This window comes from Saimiri boliviensis, chromosome 12 (genome assembly GCF_048565385.1).
Source record: "Saimiri boliviensis isolate mSaiBol1 chromosome 12, mSaiBol1.pri, whole genome shotgun sequence".
NCBI classification, from domain to species: Eukaryota; Metazoa; Chordata; class Mammalia; order Primates; family Cebidae; genus Saimiri; species Saimiri boliviensis.
In genome coordinates, this window is record NC_133460.1 from 94,589,127 (window position 1) to 94,607,848 (window position 18,722).

The window sequence follows — 18,722 nt, forward strand, 5'->3', positions numbered from 1 at the left end:
GAGAGGGAGTATCAAAAGCTTTGAAAGATATAATGTCTCATCTAAAGAGATTTTATGATATTTATTTATTTTTTGAGACAGTCTTGCTCTGTCACCCAGGCTGGAGTACAATGGCGTGATCTTGGCTCACTGCAACCTCCACCTCTCAGGTTCAAGCCATTTTCCTGCCTCAGCCTCCCAGGTTACTGGGACTACAGGCATGCACCACTGTATCCCACTAATTTTTGTGTTTTTAGTAGAGATGGAGTTTCACCATGCTGACCAGGCTGGTCTCAAACTTCTGACGTGAAGTGATCTGTCTGCCTTGGCCTCCCAAAGTGCTGAGATTGCAAACATGAGCCACTGCGCCTGTCTGAAATTTTTATATAAGGTACGTAAATATAGGTTAAAAGGAAAGCAAAGTTAAAAGAGCAAGGACATTCAAATTCTACGTACTGTTGTCACTTTGGGGAGGTTGGTAAACTCTTCTAGGTCTTGGTTTTCTCATCTGCAAGATGGAGGTAATAGTTGCCTCACCAAGGTAGTGGTGAGTATTGAATAAATATGTAAATCACTTAACATGATGTCTTGTATATAATTAGTGCTTTTAAAATAGTAGCTGCTAATGAAGCATGAAATACTGATTTGGAAATATTTGGTTTGAAATTGACAAAGAATAAAAACCTTAAATACTCTCGTAATCAAGGATAATTTTGTCCGGTTTTGTTTTGTTTTGTTTTCTTTTTTTTTTTTTTTTTTGGTTTTACAAAGTTTGTATTGAAGCAGTGCCAACGTCCAGTGATTCTGAAGTGCTGTCTACCATAAGCCCAAAGGCTCACAAGTGCTGACTAATAAGATGTAGTACTTTTCACTCCAAAGACAGCACAATGGAATTTCCACCAGATCACTTTTTTGATATGTATTTAAAAAGCCATGCTATTCTAATGTGCCAGCATAATACAGATAGCTAGTTCACAGTAGCTAAATAAATAATATTCATTATCTTTCTCTTTACCTTTAGGGCAGTTGTAAGAGTCATGCTATTAACAGATCATTTATATGTTTAAAACTGAGTACAGGTAACTTAAAGCTTAAAAGTAGATTTATTGAATTAGCACACTTTTAGTAATCATGAGTAATATTAGGCTTAGACAGTTTTACATAATGTAGCTGGAGACTTGGCTTCTAGCATATGACCTTGGACAAGTTGCTTGGCTCTCTCAACCTCAGATTGCTCCTCTGTAAATGCACACTGTAACACAGAATTAGTACATAGAATTGTCATGATGATCAAATGAGTTCTAGTGGTTATGTGGAGAAATCTAATAAAATCAGGTGCTAGCATTTTCCAAATTTATATGGTTGGGTCCCATTCCAGGTCTTCTAAATCAGAACCTCTGTAGGTTGAGGCCTAGATAATTTTTTAATGTATCCATAAATAAAAACCATTTTATAAATGAAAATTTGTGCAAATACTACCTTGTAATGTTCTTTGAATCTTAAGTGTTTGGGGACTAATACAGAGAGAAACTTGTCATGCTACTTACTGTATGACTTAGGAAAATAAGAAAAGATAGTTACAGAAAAAAATCTCGTTGCAAAATGAGAAGTGAGATAGCGTCACAGAATCAGAAATGAAAAACAGTGTGAATTCTAGAGACTTCTCTGTGGGGGAAAAAAAAATTGTTTCATATGTATCCCCAGAGAATATCTTGGGAGTGTCTTTAGCTGGTAAGGTAAAAATTAGTATGTTTAAAATCAGACTCAGCTAGTGAGAACTATCCCATTAGAAAGAAACATATTATCACTATACTTTAAAAAGATTTACCTAAATATAATGAGATACTTTCTCAAGTTATATGGTATGGCTGTGTCCCCACCCAATTCCCATCTTGAATTATAGCTCCCATAATTCCCATGTGTTGTGGGAGGGTCCCAGTGGGAGATAATTAAATCATGGGGGCAGTTTCCCTCATACTGTTCTTGTGGTAAGGAATAAGTCTCACGAGATCTGATGATTTTCTAAGGGATTTCCCCTTTCAGTTGACTCTCATTCTCTCTTGTCTGCTGCCATGTAAGACATGCCTTTCCCCTTCCACCGTGATTATGAGGCCTCCCCAGCCATGTAGAACTATGAGTCCATTAAATCTTTTTCTTTATTAATTACCCAGCCTTGGGTATGTCTTTATCAGCAACATGAAAATGGACTAATACGGTAAATTGGTATCAGAAGTGGGGTGCTGCACTAAAGCTACCTGAAAATGTGGACACTGCTTTGGAACTGGGTAACAGGTTGGAACCATTTGGAGGTCTCAGAAGAAGACAGGAAAATTTAGGAAAGTTTGGAACTTTCTAGAGGCTTGTTGAATGGCTTTGACCAAAATGCTCGCAATGATATGAACAATGAAATCCAGGCTGAGGTGGTCTTAGATGGAGATTAGGAACTTGGTGGGAACTGGAGTAAAGGTGACTCTTGTTATGTTTTAGCAAAGGGACTTCCAGCTCTTTGCCCCTGCCCAGGAGATTTGTAGAACTCTGAACTTGAGAAAGATGATGTAGGGTATCTGGCAGCAGAAATTTCTAAGCAGCAAAGCATTCAGGAGGTGACTTGGTGCTTTGAAAACCATTCAATCTTGAAAGGGAAACAGAGCATAGAAGTTTGGAAAACTTGCAGCCTGATGATGCAATAGAAAAGGAAAACCTATTTTCTGGGGAGAAATTTAAGCTGGCTGCAGACATTTGCATAAGTAACAAACCAAATGTTAATTGCCAAAACAATGGGGAAAATGTCTCCAGGGCACGTCAGAGAACTTTGTGCTAGCCCATCCCATCACAGGCCCAGAGGTGTGAAAGATAAAATGGTTTCATGGGTTGGGCCCAGAGTCTCCCTGCTGTGTGCAGCCTAGGGACTTGATAACCTTGCGTCCCAGTCACTCTAGCCATAGCTAAATGGGGCCAAGTTACAGCTCAGGCCATGGTCACAGAGGATACAAGCCCCAAGCCTTGGCAGCTTCCACGTGGTTTTGTGCATGTGGATGCACAGTAGTAAAGAATTGAGGTTTGGAAACCTCCACTTAGATTTGAGAGGATGTGTGGAAATGCCTGGATGTCCAGGCAGAAGTTTGCTGCAGGTGTGGGGCCCTCATGGAGAACCTCTGCTAGGGCCGTGCAGAAGGGAAATGTGGAGTTGAAGCCTGCACTTAGACTTCCCACTGGGGTGCTGCATAGTGGAGCTGTGAGAAAAGGGTCACTGTCCTCCAGACCCCAGAATGGTAGATCCACTGACAGCTTGCACCATGTGCCTAGAAAAGACGCAGACACAACACCAGCCTGTGAAAGCAGCCATGGGGGTGCTATACCCTAGAAAACCACAGGGACAGAGTTGCTCCAGACCATAGGAATCCATGTCTTACATCAGCATGACCTGGATGTGAGACATGGAGTCAAAGGAGATCGTTTTGGAGCTTTAAGACTAGACTCCCCCTGCTGAATTTTGGACTTGCATGGGGCCTGTAGCCCCTTTGTTTTGGTCAATTTCTCCCATTTGGAATGGCTGTATATACCCAGTGCCTGGATCCCCACTGTATCTAGGAAGTTACTAACTTGCTTTTGATTTCATAGGCTCATAGGCAGAAGGAACTTGCCATGTTTCCAGTGATACTTTGGACTGTGGACTTTGAGTTAATGCTGAAATGAGTTAAGACTTTGGGGGACTGTTGAAAAGGCATGATTGGTTTTGAAATGTGAGGACATGAGATTTGGAGGGGCCAGGGGTGGAATGATGTGGTTTGGCTGTGTCTCCACCCACATCTCACCTTGAATGGTAGCTCCCATAATTCCTATGTGCTGTGGGAGGGACCCAGTGGGAGATAACTGAATCATGGGGGCGGTTTTCCCCATACTGTTCTCGGGGTAGTAAGTCTCATAAGATCTGATGATTTTATAAGGGGTTTCCCCTTTCACTTGGCTCTCATTCTCTCGTCTGCCACCATATAAAACATGCCTTTCACCTTCCACCATGATTGTGAAACCTCCCCAGCCACATAAGTTCATTAAACCTCTTTTTTGGGGGAATGGCGGGGGATAGAGTCTGACTCTGTCACCCAGGCTGGAGTGCAGTGGCACGATCTCAGCTCAGTGCAACTGCTGTCTCCCAGGTTCCAGTGAGTCTCATGCCTTAGCCCCCCAAGTAGCTGGAATTATAGATGTGCACTACCACACCTGGCTAATTTTTCTATTTTAGTAGAGATGGCATTTCACCATGTTGGCCAGGCTGGTCTTGAACTCCTGACCTCAAGTGATCTGCTTACCTCGGCCTCCCAAAGTGCTGGGATTACAGACAACAGCCACTGTGCCTTTATAAATTACCCAGTCTCGGGTATGTTTATATCAGCAGTGTGAAAATAAACTAATACATCAAGTCATATTATATTGCTCTCAAATGTGTTTGAATGATGTGAAAAGTGAACACTCTCATATATCAGTGCGACTATAAGTTGGTGTTTGGAGGGCAATTTGGCAGTATCAAAATTAATATTGTCCCAGAAAGTAACTCTCAGATATACAGTCAATTGATTTTTTTGACAAGGGTGCCAATGCCAGTCAGTAGAGGAGAAGATGGTGTTTTTCAACAAATAGTTCTGGGAAAACTGGATGTACTTATGCAAAAAAAAAAATGAAGTAAGACCCTTGTACAACTTACAAAAATAAACTCAAAATGGATCAAAGACCTAAATAAAGACCTAAAACCATGAGACTCAGAAGAAAACAGAGGGAAATCTTCATGATACCAGATTTGACAATGATTTCTCGGATGTGACACCAAAAAACAGGCAACAACAGGAAAAATAGATAATTGAACTTCACCAAAATTAGAAACATTGATGAAGATGTGGAGAAATTAGAAACTGCTGCTGGGAATGCAAAATGGTGCAACTACTAGGGAAAAACCATGCAGTGGTTTCTCCAAAAGTTAAACACAGTACAAAATTTCTATAAATACAAAGAAGTATATACAAATGCATCATTATAATAGTGAAGTATTAGGGAAAATTATATGCCTGTTATAGAGAATTTGCTAAATAGTGATATCCATACAATGGAATACTGTGCAACCATTTAAAAATAAGTTAGATGGCACTCTAAATCTTGAAATAGAACATATTCTATGGTATACCATTAAGTAGAACAAAGCAAGATGTAGAGAAGTGTGCATTCTACAATTTTTGTAAAAACAGGAAATGTATAGAAAAAAAATCACAAGGTGGCAAAAGTAGTTCTTTCTAGAAAGGAGTTCAAGGTTGAAAAGAAGACTAACTTTATTTAATGGACTCCGTTTTACAGTTGGCTTTTTATTTATTTTTTTATTCTTGAGACAGAGTCTTGCTCTGTTGCCCAGGCTGAAGTGTAGTAGCATGGACATGGCTCACTGCAGCCTCAACCTCCTGGATTCCAGTGATCCTCCAGCCTAGCCTCCCAAGTAGCTGGGACCACAGGCCCATACCACCATGCGTAATTTTTAATTTTTTTTTCTAGAGACAAGGTCTTGCTATGTTGCCCAGGCCAGTCTCAACCTCCCGGGCTTCCCAAAGTGCTGAGATTACAAGTGTAAAGCCATCATGCCCAGCCCAGTTTGACTTTTTCTGTACCACTGAATTGTTTACTGTGTACAGGTATAACTTATTTTATAAGTAAATTGAAAAAAATATATACAGTAGTGTTCTTTTATAGAGGGATCTTTCATATCACCTCTGTCTACCTGGAAAGTCAGATATAGGTACCCCCTCCCTCTTGAGGAAAACACCAAAGAATCATAAGATACCTGCTTCCACCTAATGGTCCATGCCAGGGGTTCCCATTCCCTGGGCCCTGCACCAGTACCTGTTAGGAACTGGGCTGTGTGGCAGGCAAGTGAGCATTTCCACCTGAGCTCCACTTCCTGTCAGATCAGTGGTAGCATTAGATTCTCATAGGGGCCCAAACCCTGTTGTGAACTGCACATGCAAGAAATCTAGATTGCACACTCCTTATGAGGATGTAGTGCCTGATAATCAGAGCCACAGTTTCATTAGGAAACCATCTCTTTTTCTCCCCCCTCCCCTCAAAGTCCGATCCCCATTCTGGGGAAAAATTGTCTTCCCTGGTGCCAAAAAGATTTGGGACCAATGATCTATGCTAATAAATGTTTAGGGTAATACATTAGCTTTCTTAAAGTGCAGGCCCCTGTGCATGAAGATATGTGGTTAGTTTGACAAAGAGCTTATATCAAAAACATAAATAAGTGAATAGTTTTATTTTTAAGCCTGAAAACCATTTCAGAGGTTGTATTTGATAGTATAGAGAGGAAGTGACTCAAATCAAAGGAACTAAGGTCCATTCAAAGACAGAGTTGCAGAAGTTGGAGTAGAAAAGTTGAATTTCCTTAGTGCTTGAAGAAATCAGGGTTCAAATAGAGTACAGGAACAACCATAAATATAGCACGTTTTGTTAAGATATAAATAATAGTGAGGCCTTCAAGAATTTGTCCTGAGGTGGGTAAAATACCTGCTTTAGAAAATGGGGAAAAATACACACACACACACACACACACACACACACACACACACACGGGAATAACTATGCAAACACAATAGGAAAAATAGAGCTTTACTTTCATTAGTGAGCAAATACAGTTTCCCAATAGTACAGTAAATATGTGCCAGATGGCTGAGAGCATAAGATCATAGCAGAATGAGGAAAAATCAACTGAACAATTTACCATAGTGATCTGTCTACATTTTCACATTTAGTTCAGTAGTAACAAAAAGAATGCTCTTGGATTCACTTTCAAGTAGATGAATTTACATAATGCCAGTTTCTGCTTGGGCATAATGTAGTTTTTTGGTGGTGGTTGTGGCAAATGATAATGGAATATAAAACAGCTTTTTTCATTGAACATTTCTCAGTATAACTTCTTTTTGGTTGTAACTTAGAAACTGTTTATCTGGATTCTGTAAAGGTCACTGGTATGTGTTTAAATTTTATGTCTGCATTTCCAGTAATACTCATTAGAAATCTAGTACATATACTGTAATATCCAAAACTATCGTTTTTCTATGAATAAACTTAAAGTAGTACATTTTTCCTCGCAGAATGTACTTATGAATGTGTTTTTATAGCTTGGTTTTGCTCATTCTTCTTAGCTTTAAAAAAGTTAGTAATTAGAACCTTTACTAACCATCAGCAGTCTTAATTTTCACTGTAAAGTTAATAATAATAGAATGACTCATTTTCCTTGAGGATTATTGTTCTTATTAATAGGTGAAATAAGAGTAGGTAAAATTATCCTAGAACAGAAACCTCCAATTCTAACGTATTCACTGGGGATGAGAATATTAATAAATTTAACTTTTTTTTTTTTTTTGAGATGGAGTTTCGCCCTTGTTACCCAGGCTGGAGTGCAATGGCACGATCTCGGCTCACCGCAACCTCCACCTCCTGGGCTCAGGCAATTCTCCTGCCTCAGCCTCCTGAGTAGCTGGGATTACAGGCACGTGCCACCATGCCCAGCTAATTTTTTGCACTTTTAGTAGAGACGGGGTTTCACCATGTTGACCAGGATGGTCTCGATCTCTCGACCTCGTGATCCACCCGCCTCGGCCTCCCAAAGTGCTGGGATTACAGGCTTGAGCCACCGCGCCTGGCATAAGTTTAACTTTTATAGAAGGCATTTTGTCAGAGATTAAATGTGCCTACCACTTGACTTGTAAGTTATGTTTCTAGAAATTTACATTTTAGTTCCAAAAAATGCAGCGTTGTATGTATGAAGATGTTCATTTATAGCAGAGTTGGTAATGATAAGAAAACAACCTGTGAATGGGAGATGTGTATGGCATAATTATGTACAGCAGCCATTGAATAATGAGGTCATTCTGCGTGTACTGACTTAGAATAGAATGTCCACTATAAGTATTTTGAAAACTAAGCTGTAGAACAGAATATGCAATGTAATAGGTTTTTAAAAGTATGAACAAGAAAGTTTCTGTTTATATATGCTGACAAAATGTATGAAAGATGTTCCTGGCTTTGATTAAAATTTATTTTGGAGAATGGTATGTAAATATGAGTATGTGTTACTTTTATAATACATTTTCAGAAATCAAGAATGTAGTGTAAAGATTAAGAGCTGTAACTCTGAGTAACAAGATATTTTAGTGCCATCAGATAATGCTGATATTGTTTGTATGTAATAGAGGGAGTCTTGAGTTTAGAGTTAGAAGCCCTAGATTGATAATCTGGGACTGTCACTCAACTAGCTGCAAGATCTTGGGAGAAAGCCAGTTTTCTCATTCTGGTTTTTTTTTTTTGGAGACAAGAGCCTTGCCCTATTACCTAGGCTGGAGTGCAATGATGCGATCCTGGCTTATTGCAACCTCTGCCTCCCGGTTTCAAGCAATTCTCCTGCTTCAGTCTCCTGAGTAGCTGGGATTACAGGCGTGTGCCACCACATGCAGCTATCTTCAGTAGAGATGGGTTTCACCATGTTGGTCAGGCTGGTCTCAAACTCCTGACCTTGTGATCCACCTTGGCCTTGGCCTCTCAAAGTGCTGAGATTATAGGTCTGAGCCACTGCGCCCAGCAGTTTTCTCATTCTTAAATTAAATTCATGTAAAAAGTTTACCTCTAGTAGTAAGTGCCCAATAATATTAGCTGTTGTAATGCTGCTGAAATCTTTCTTGATTGACATGTCGATCTGGAAAAAATATCAGACAAGAAACAGGAGTAAGTTATGGTGATAAAAACATGGGCAGGTGTAGTCAAAATATTTTATGGAACTGTTGAACTTCTTGCCCAGGTGTTCTGAATTACAGTATTTGTGTGACCTTAGAAAATAGTGGCAAACCCATCTGTTTACATAAGCCACTCAGCGGCTTATCACTATTACCCTTAATTTCAGAAATATTACATGTGGTACTTCTTGAATGTTAATTTGCTGAGAAATATGCATGTTTTGGGATAAGTACTGAGTACAGTGTTCCATATTTGGCAGTTGATAAAAAATATGGATTACCAAGTTTCATAAGTTATTTGGTGATGGTATTATCTAAGATTCAGCTTTTAATGAATATTTATAATATTAATGTTTCCTTTTTTTTTTTTTTTCTAAGAAAATCCTAGATTAAAACAAAAATGGGTAAACAAAGTGTAAGTGAGTAACTATGGCAGCTCAACTGTCCAACAACAAAGAGGCAGGCATCAGAAGACTTTGATTCCAGTCCTCACTCAGCAACTTAGTAACTCTGTGTCCTTGGGTAAATTCTTCACTTCTCTAAGCCACAAGCCAGATCTTAGTCTATGTAATGGAGCTATGAATTTTAAAAGTTGTTTTGAGCATAAAATGAAATAAAGGATGTAAAAGTGCATTATAAACTTGAAGACACTATGCCGATAGAGATTACACAGCTCCTTCTAATCAAGACTTTCTTTGCATAGTTTATTTTAATAAATGATATGAAACTCATGATACAGATTTTCTCAATGGAATAAGACAATAATGGTCAAATGAAACGTAAATCTATGATAACCACTGTGATATCTTTTGGCCTAGCTAATGTGCAGACTGATATATAATGCCTGTGATAGCATATATATGAGTTTGTGACCTAAAGGCTATTGTATTGCAAACAGATTTTTATAAGTCAGCAAAGACATCTGAAATCACATCACAATTCCAGTGTTCTTAATAATTACCTACATCACTGCTGCACTTCCTCAGCTCCAAGAGTTTAGGGACAGCCTTAATCCTTAAACTAACAATTCACAACAGGTTCTGATGATACTCAAATGTATATAATTTTAGTTCCATGAATAAATTGCATACAGAGTTACTTTCATTTTGCATTTGCACACTTTCTGTTCTTACATTGAGTGGTATGTTTTTTAATCAACTGATGTTTTTAATGATTAATTTTAGGCATGAACATAATATTTACAAAAGCAAAAAGTGCAAGTGAAAACTAGCAAAGAGTAGGAGAATTAGTATCAACTCCCTTTTATATTGGGAATTAAAACTATTTTGAAGATGACAGCACAGCCGAAGTAAGGGTTTTTTCTCCCTGTCACAAATAGTAGTAGACATTAATAAATTTTAGAAGCAGGAAAATACCTTTTCTTATCCTTGGGGAAAAAAATGGAATTTTTTTACAAAATAATTACAGGACTTCGAGTAAAAAGTGAAAAAGTTTGTGGTTTAGAGTATTAATTTGCTCTAAGAGTTAGTTAATAGAAGGAAATGCCAAATGAACAAATCGTATTTGTCTAGTCAACACTGAATAGATTCCTCAAAGTATTGAATTCGAAACAATTGGTACAAATTTAAATTGTAAGATTTCTGTAACAAGTAAAACTTAATGAAGTTACTTTTTAGCCCACCTTTCTCAAAAGTACCCTTACCATGCACCTGGAGCAAAAGGAGAACCTTTTCTTTTTATTGGTCATCTTTAACCACCACAGGGACTATTTATTTGGGCAGTGGCTATACTAATGGGAGGATGGGATTATAATTAGATAAGTTTTGGTTCTTTCTAGACCCATGTCTTTATTAGAAAGTTACGTGGATTCCTGTGGTCGGTGATATGGGAAAACTCTAGGTTCTTAACAGTTTCCAATTATTTCCTCAAGAGTTCCTTTGGTCACAAAATATTTTGCTGCCTTCGTTGACAAGAGATGGACTGGGGATAGTGACCCAGCACATGTCTTCTTATCCCCAATTCTCCCCATATCAACCCTTTCTCTACCCCATTCTGCACTTTTCTAATTGGGTATTATATGTCAACGAACCTTTCTCTGCATTGAGTATATTATGTTGTTACTTATCTAAAAATAGTTGCCAGTAATTTTCCCTAAAAGTTCTGGAAAATTTGTATTCCTTAAAGATGCAGGAAAACCATTTTACTGACCAAGAGGTGTTTTTTCAAACACCCAAAGTTGAGAACTAATGCTTTCAAACTCCTCACCTCAAACAGTCCTCCTGCCTGAGCCTCCCAAAGTGCTGGAATTATGGGCTGAGCCACCACTCCTATCCTGGAACTTTAGATGCTTTAGATCTGGTACTTAAACATTATTGTTCTTTGGAGTCACTTGGTGCCTCAGAATTATTGATGTCTAGGTCTCACTGCTGAGATTGTGATTTACTTGGTGTGGGGTGCAGTATGGGTTTTTTTTTTAAGCTCTTCATCTGATTCTAATTTGCAGTAAAGTTTGAAAACCATTACTCTGGTCAATAAAACAAAACTAGGCAAAACTCCAGGAAGGCAGGGAGCTTATTCTCTACTGAGACCCCAGCATGTAAAAGGGTAAATAGTAGGCACTCAACAAATATTTTTTGTTAAATGAAAGAATGTACTTTTTAGGAATCATTATAATTTAAAGAATAAACCAAGCTTTAATTCTTTGAAATAACTTATAGAAGCTAGTTATAAATTTGTAATGAAATATGGATTATTTTCTGTATGTATGGAGAAAAGCTGATGCTAGATAAATTATTTTCCAAAATTACAGATAAAAATCTTTGCATGAATACAAAGTGGAAATAATGTTATTTCCCTTATGCATATTTACATTTAAAGTAACTCAACAGGACCAAATGATTGTCCTGCTGAAGCTAACTCTTACCATGAAATATTTCTTTGATTTAGTTATTTTCTCCTTTATCTCTTGAAGATTTTTTTTTTTTTTGGCTTGCCACATGCATGTTGTTTTGCTTTTTCTTTGTATTTTGGGTTTGTGTGGAGTATTTTTTGAGTAGGGGGCGGGTTTCTTTTGCAAATAAAGGCAGCACTCTGCTTCTCCTTCCTTCAGGAAACACCTTTTTTCTGTGTGATGCAGTCAGTTTTTGTCATTTCCACTTTAATGTGAACTAAGAAGTCATCCTTTTCCTGTGAACAGGAAATTTCCCAGCTGTTGATAAATTGTGGTGTTGCCTGTAAAAAAGGGCAAGATCTCAGAATTCCTTCTCTCAATTCTACATGTTCTTTATTGCTTTTTACATTTTGCTGATCTTTCCATTTCTAATGTGTACCATCTGATTCACAAAATGGTGACTTCCTGTTTGAGAGTTAGCTCTGTTTTTGTGTATCACACCCATGGTGATAGTACTTTGTGAGGACTGTGGCAACACTGCTGTGTTCTTCGCTAATGTAAAAGCTAAGCTGGGAAATCAAGACATTCAAAGGAATATTAATTTGAAAATAATTCCATAGCATTTTTGGGGGGAGAAAATACCACTTCATCTCTTTTCTAAACACACCCATTTGAGCATATCACTATTTCCTTTGTATTGAGCCTTTTACGTATGTAGAACTATCATTTGGAATATGATCTCCTACTGATGTATCTGGGCACCTCTAATCGGCATCTAAGTATCTAGCTCATGATTCTTTTCCATATCAGAAATCCATTTTAAAGTGGAACTGTAGGAAGGATCTGACATGTTAAATTATCATTGGTTGCAAAATTTTTCTAAGTGCATACAATGCTGTCTTGCTGCTGCTTTCCTTGACTCTCATCTTTTTAAATTATAGTTTATAAGTGACATTTAGTTTATAAATCACTTAAAAATCACATTAGATCCATTGTGAAGTGCTCTGTTTTCGCCTCCATTGCCTTGGGCCTGGGTTAGGTGCCTTGTCTGTTAGCTGACATAGTATCCTGTGAAAGATAAAGGAAATTCTATTAGGTGTGTTTTGGTACCATGAAAACGCTTTCAGAAATGAAAAACTAAAGATCACCCATACAGGCTGGGCACAGTGGCCCATGCTTGTAATCCCAGCACTTTGGGAGGCTGAGGTGGGTCAATCACTTGAGGTCAGCAGTTTCAGACCAGCCTGGCCAATGTGGTGAAATCCCGCCTGAGCTAAAAATACAAAATTTAGCTGGGCCTGGTGGTGCATGCCTGTAATAGCAGCTACTCGGGAGGCTGAGGCAGGAGAATTGCTTGAACCCTGGAGGCGGAGGTTTCAGTGAGCTGAAATCACAAGACCTGACTCCAACCTGGATGACAAAGTTAGCAAGACTCTGTCTTGAATGAATGAGTGAGTGAGTGAATGAATGAATGAATGAAAAGATGGTTCATACAACTATGAATTTCTTAAAGGCCAAAGCTGGTTTTGTCTTTCTTGCTACCACCTGTTTATTTTGAAGAGTACAACCAACCACATTGGTCCCACATGGCTTTTTATTTAGGGACATCATGATTAAAGCTTATTTTGTGGACTCCCAAAGTACTTGTCATCCATAGACCTGCTGGCACCTCATCAAGGCTACTTGCATGGGTGTATTACACAGGTCTTGTCAAAGGGTGTGTACTAGAAATGCAAAGTGAAGGGAATAGAGTTGAGGCTTGGGAACTTTTATATATTTTAGACTGCAACTTCCTGTTCAGCTGAGAAGATAGTTCTGTAGTTTTGCTGTTAGCTGAGAAGATAATCCTGTAAGCATGACAGATTACAGCTGTATCCTGTACTTTGTGTGAAAATGTATTTGCTTTCCCTCCCATTCATTTAGTTTTTCTAATTTCCTAACATATTCAAGTTTATTCCAGTGTTTCATGGAGTAAAAGCTTGGATATATGGCCACATGAGAATGCGAATAATAGCTTAATACTAGGTTTTAGGCAGAGAATGGATTAAATATGGGGTGTGTGTGCTGCAAAAACTAAATGTGCTCTAACCATTCCACCATTTTATTCTGTCTCAAAGCTCCAGGACAACTTCAGGACATTTCTTTCATCTCACTATCCTAAAAATCTTTGATTGCCACTGGAGCAATATAAACTACTTCCTTCCTTGGGATTTTGCACTCTCTTTGAGCCTAATATACCAGTAGATTGTGTCTGTCAGCACAAATTCAATTCTTGACATTTGGACAGAGAACTTGAAAAGGCTTTTCAGTATCTCATCTCATTTGAAGTGGATGTTTCATTGTTGATACAGATGAATGACAATTACCATGTTCCATAGGAGGTGGATTCCAATTGAAGCATTCTTTCCTGAGAGGCAACTTTAACTTTTATAGGGTAGAAAGAGTACTAGTCTGCGGTTAGGATATGTACATTCTGTATGACCTTAGTTAGTGACTTTGGGCACCTCTGAATTCTCACAAGGGAAAAGAATTAGACCAGATGACTCTTCAGGTCCTTTAGACTGTATGACATTCACTGAGCTTGAGCTTTGTGCAATGACTATGTTGTCCCTCTCATTGTATTAGTGCCTATTACTGTCAAAGACACACTACTATATAATATGAAAGGTGAAAAAGAGGTAAGCCCCCTGACCTGCTTGATTTAGAAAGATGAAGCCGTGGTGTTCCAGATGGTGAGGCTCATCTAGCAGAGCCATAAATGACAGCCAAAGTAGACACAGGTAATGCTGATGGCTTCCTGACAGTGTTATGTAGCAGACAGGGACTAATAGATAGACTTACTCATTGACACTTTTATTGGTGTAGTGCAGCCTAGAAAAGGGTTGCCTGTTTTTTTGTTTTTGTTTTTAGAGGAGGGGTGGTTTCTTCATGTGTCCCCTTAATGTTAAAAATCTTGAAAGTCTAAAATGAGAGAGGAATGACTAGAGTCAGCATTCATTCTGCTTTGGGAAAGCAGAATGATAGCATCTTCAAGAAGTACTTTTGCAAGGTATAAAGCAAATAGGTGCTGTACTTCATACACGGTAAACACTTCTGCCATGCACATAAGTGCTGAAATAGATGAAATCCAGGTGCTTGTAGAGGAATAAGGAGTGTCCATTTGCACAGAGACCTAACTTAACAAATAGACTGGCTAATTAAGGGTTACCTATTTGATTTTCTTTTGTATTGCTTTATTATTTTTTTCTGGGTACCATAATCATCCTTGTAAATTCCTAGTCTGAGATACATTCTTCACTAAACCCAATATAGGGTATTAGAATTGCATGAAACCTTCAGGTCATCTAATTCAATCCTCTTATTTTCACTTGAGCAAAGTGAGGCCTAGGAAGACTGAGTAACTTAACCAAAATCATTATGTGAGTTAAAATCAGAGCTAGAACTGGAATTAGAACCTAATTCTGCTGACTACTAGATTTTTAAGTTAAGAATGCAAACTGGCTGGGCATGGTGGCTCACACCTATTATCCCAACACTTTGGGATTCCAAGGCAGGAGGATCACTTGAGCCCAGGAGTTCGAGGCTAGCCTGGGCAAGAGGAGGAGACCCCATCCCTACAAAAAAAAAAAAAAAACAGAAAAATTGAGGCTGGGCGCATAAGCTTACACCTGTAATCCCAGCACTTTGGGAGGGCAAGGTGGGCAGATCACCTGAGGTCAGGAGTGGGAGGCCAACCTGACCAACATGGAGAAACCTATCTCTACTAAAATACAAAAAAAGCCAGGCCTGGTGGCACATGCCTGTAAATCCCAGCTACTTGGGAGGCTGAGACAGGAGAATCACTTGAACCTGGATGACAGAGGTTGCAGTGAACTCAGATCGTGCCATTGCACTTTAGCCTGGGCAACAAGAGGGAAACTCTGTCTCAAAAAACAAAAAAAATTAGGCCGGGCGCAGTGGCTCAAGCCTGTAATCCCAGCACTTTGGGAGGCTGAGGCCGGCGGATCACGAGGTCAAGAGATCGAGACCATCCTGGCCAACATGGTGAAAACCCGTCTCTACTAAAAATACAAAAATTAGCTAGGCGTGGTGGCGTGTGCCTATAGTCCCAGCTACTCAAGAGGCTGAGGCAGGAGAATTGCTTGAACCCGGGAGGCAGAGGTTGCAGTAATCCGAGATTGTGCCACTGTACTCTAGCCTGGTGCCTAGTGACAGAGTGAGACTCTGTCTCAAAAAAAAAGCCTGCGTGAGGGTGTGTACCTGTGGTCCCAGCTGCTTGGGTGGCTGAGGTGGAAGGACTGCTTGAGCCCAGGAGGTCAGGGCTACAGTGAACTGTGATCGCACCACTGCACTCCCACCTGGGTGACAGAGCCATACCCTATTTCAAAAATTAAATAAACATAATACAAACCTACCTTTATATGTTTGAAAGAATGAAATGTACCCACCACATTTTCAAAATGGTAACCAATTTTATAGTAAGTTAGTGAATAAGACAAAATTACTTTTTTTCTGGGAATTTTCCTCCCAGCCTTTGCTCTTCAATAGCATATCAGAAAGTAGCATTCTACCAGCAGATAGGTTTCCATATCACAGTCTCTATTGGATTCTTAAACTATGAGATAAAACAGTGGTAGGCAAAAGTAGCATAACATGGATATAAAGTTTCTGTTATACTGAGAATTCAGAAAATTTTCTTAGGACAAGACTGAATAATAGGGCAAGATTTTATAACCCTGAAATGTGTTAGTCTTGAGCAGATATTTCAGAATCTCAGCCCAGGAGAGAGATTGTGACCAAAAGAAAAAATAACTCTTATTTGTTGTGGGTTAGTGGTTACATGCAGGTTTTTGTTTTCATTTTACATAATTTAGTTTTGAACAATGCCTTTATTATTTTTTTAATGACTAGGAGGCCTGATTTAGATTTTAAGCATTTTGTGAATGTGTTGTCAATGTTTCTAAGTACCGAAAGATGGTATTAGGAGCTGAAGATGGGAGAAGCTGTTGAATTCAGACAACAGAATGTATTAGTACTGTAACACTGCTGTTGGCCATAATGATTGAACATTTGTGATAATTTATGCTACACTGTTTATTTAAATCCATTCATTATATTGTTGAGGTAGAGAAGTGGAGTAAGTAGTATACTGATTTGAGACCTACATTCTCTTGAGAATTTCTTAATTTATTATGCCTCCATGCTAAGTAGTTGATACTACATGGATCATTTATATTTTGCATAGGAGTATATATACAGCTCACACAAGAGAACCTGGATTATTTCTTATAAGAAAATGGATATGAAAATGCCTTGGTTTTGTGAAAAAGGATTTAACAGTGTCTCCAGAGAGCTAAGCTAATAACAGGAAAAAATGGCATCAAATTGTAAGTTCTTGCTACAGAAAGAGGGGGAGGCTTTTCTTTTTAAATCATCTTAATTTTTTCAGATAAACTTTTAAATGCAAGTTTAACATACATATAGAAAAATACAGAAATCATACAGTACAGCTTGAAGAATACATATATAAAGTGAACACCATGTGTAACCCACCTAAGTCAAGAACTAGAGCACTAGCAACACCCTGCTTTGGGTTCTCAGGCATTTCCCCTTTTTCTGCAAGGTAGCTATAATCTTGACATGTAATACCATAGAGCAGTGTTGCCGGTTTTGGGATTTTATATGCATAGAATCATTCAATATCTTGTGTATCCAACTTCTTTTGCCCAACATTTTTCCCCCCTGTGGAATTTGTCTTATGTTCTTAAATGTAACTGTAATTTATTCCCTTTATTGAATGTACTGTATTCCATTTTATAAACATAAAATAATTCATTTTGATGATGGTCATTCATATTGTTTCTAGTCTGCATCTATTAAAAATAATTCTGCCAGGAACATCTTGTCATATGGTTTTTGGTGTTCATAGCCATGCAGCTCTTTTGAGTGTATTTCTGGGCGAGGAGTGGCTGGCATTCAGGGCATGTGTGTCTCCAACTTTTGCAGATAAGGCCAGTTTCCCAAAGTATTTGTACTAGTTGACATACCAACTCTGAGTTCCAAATGTTCCCCATTCTTGCCAATACTTGATAATAACAGTTTTTTGTTTTCGTTTTCATTTTAGCCATACTTGTTAGGTAGGTAGTATATCACTGTGGCTTTAATTTTCATTTCCTTTACAACTAATGATGATGGACACTTCTTAATGTACTTACTGGTTTTTTGGATCTTCTTTTGCAAGTGCTGTTCACATCTTTTACTAATAGAAAAATTGGCTTATTTGTCTTTTTATTAGTGATCTCAGTGGTTTAAAAAGATATATTCTGGATTACCTTTTATCAGATACCCTTAAAATGTTAGCATCCATTCTTAAAACCCAAAGTTAATAGCTATCTCTTCCCTTCTTCTGAACAACACAGGAATCTTAAAACACTTTCATTTTCTATTTTTTTTTTTTTTTTTTGAAACAGAGTTCTATTCTATTCTTGTTGCCCAGGCTGAAGTGCAATGGAGTGATCTCCGCTCACTGCAACCTCCGCCTCTCAGGTTCAAGCGGTTCTCCTGCCTCAGCCTCCTGAGTAGCTGAGATTACAGGCATGTGCCACCATGCCCAGCTAACTTTTATATTCTTAGCAGAGACACGGTTTCCCCATGTTGGCCAGGCTGGTCTTGAACTCCTGACCTGAGGAGATCCACCCACTTCGGCCTCCCAAAGTGCTGGGATTACAGGCTTGAGCCACTGTGCTGTGCCTTATTTTCTATTCTTCTATGCTATTATGGACCATGGTATTAGTTCACCTTGTTTTAACCACCCGTAGTTGTGATTGCCATTGTTTTATATAGGATTTTTAAAATTACATGTTTCCCAATCTGGGCAACATGGCAAAACCTTATCTCTACAAAATATACAAAAATTAGCCAGGGATGGTGGCATGCACCTGTAGTCCCAGCTAATCAGGAGGCTAAGGTGAGAGGATCGCTTGAACCTGGGAGGCAGAGGTTACAGTAAGCTGAGATCTTGCCCACTGTACCCTAGCCTGGGTGACAGAGCAAGACCCTGTTTCAGAAAAAAAATTACATATTTACAAATTTCTTCACTCACTGTTGTTTCTTCCATCCCAGCC

At 38.6% G+C, this 18,722-nt stretch overlaps 1 protein-coding gene across 10 annotated transcripts in view; it reads left to right on the forward strand.

Annotated features, from left to right (window-relative positions):
* ADD3 (adducin 3) overlaps positions 1-18,722 on the forward strand; it is a 127,264-nt gene that overhangs the window by 44,888 nt on the left and 63,654 nt on the right. Inside the window, exon 1 of one of the 10 annotated variants that reach the window (XM_074382859.1) lies at positions 237-370. The exons of the other annotated variants lie outside the window; for them this stretch is intronic. The gene's annotated coding sequence lies outside the window, so the exon portion shown is untranslated. Of the gene's footprint in view, positions 1-236; positions 371-18,722 lie in introns of those variants that run through there. 10 annotated transcript variants of the gene reach the window in all.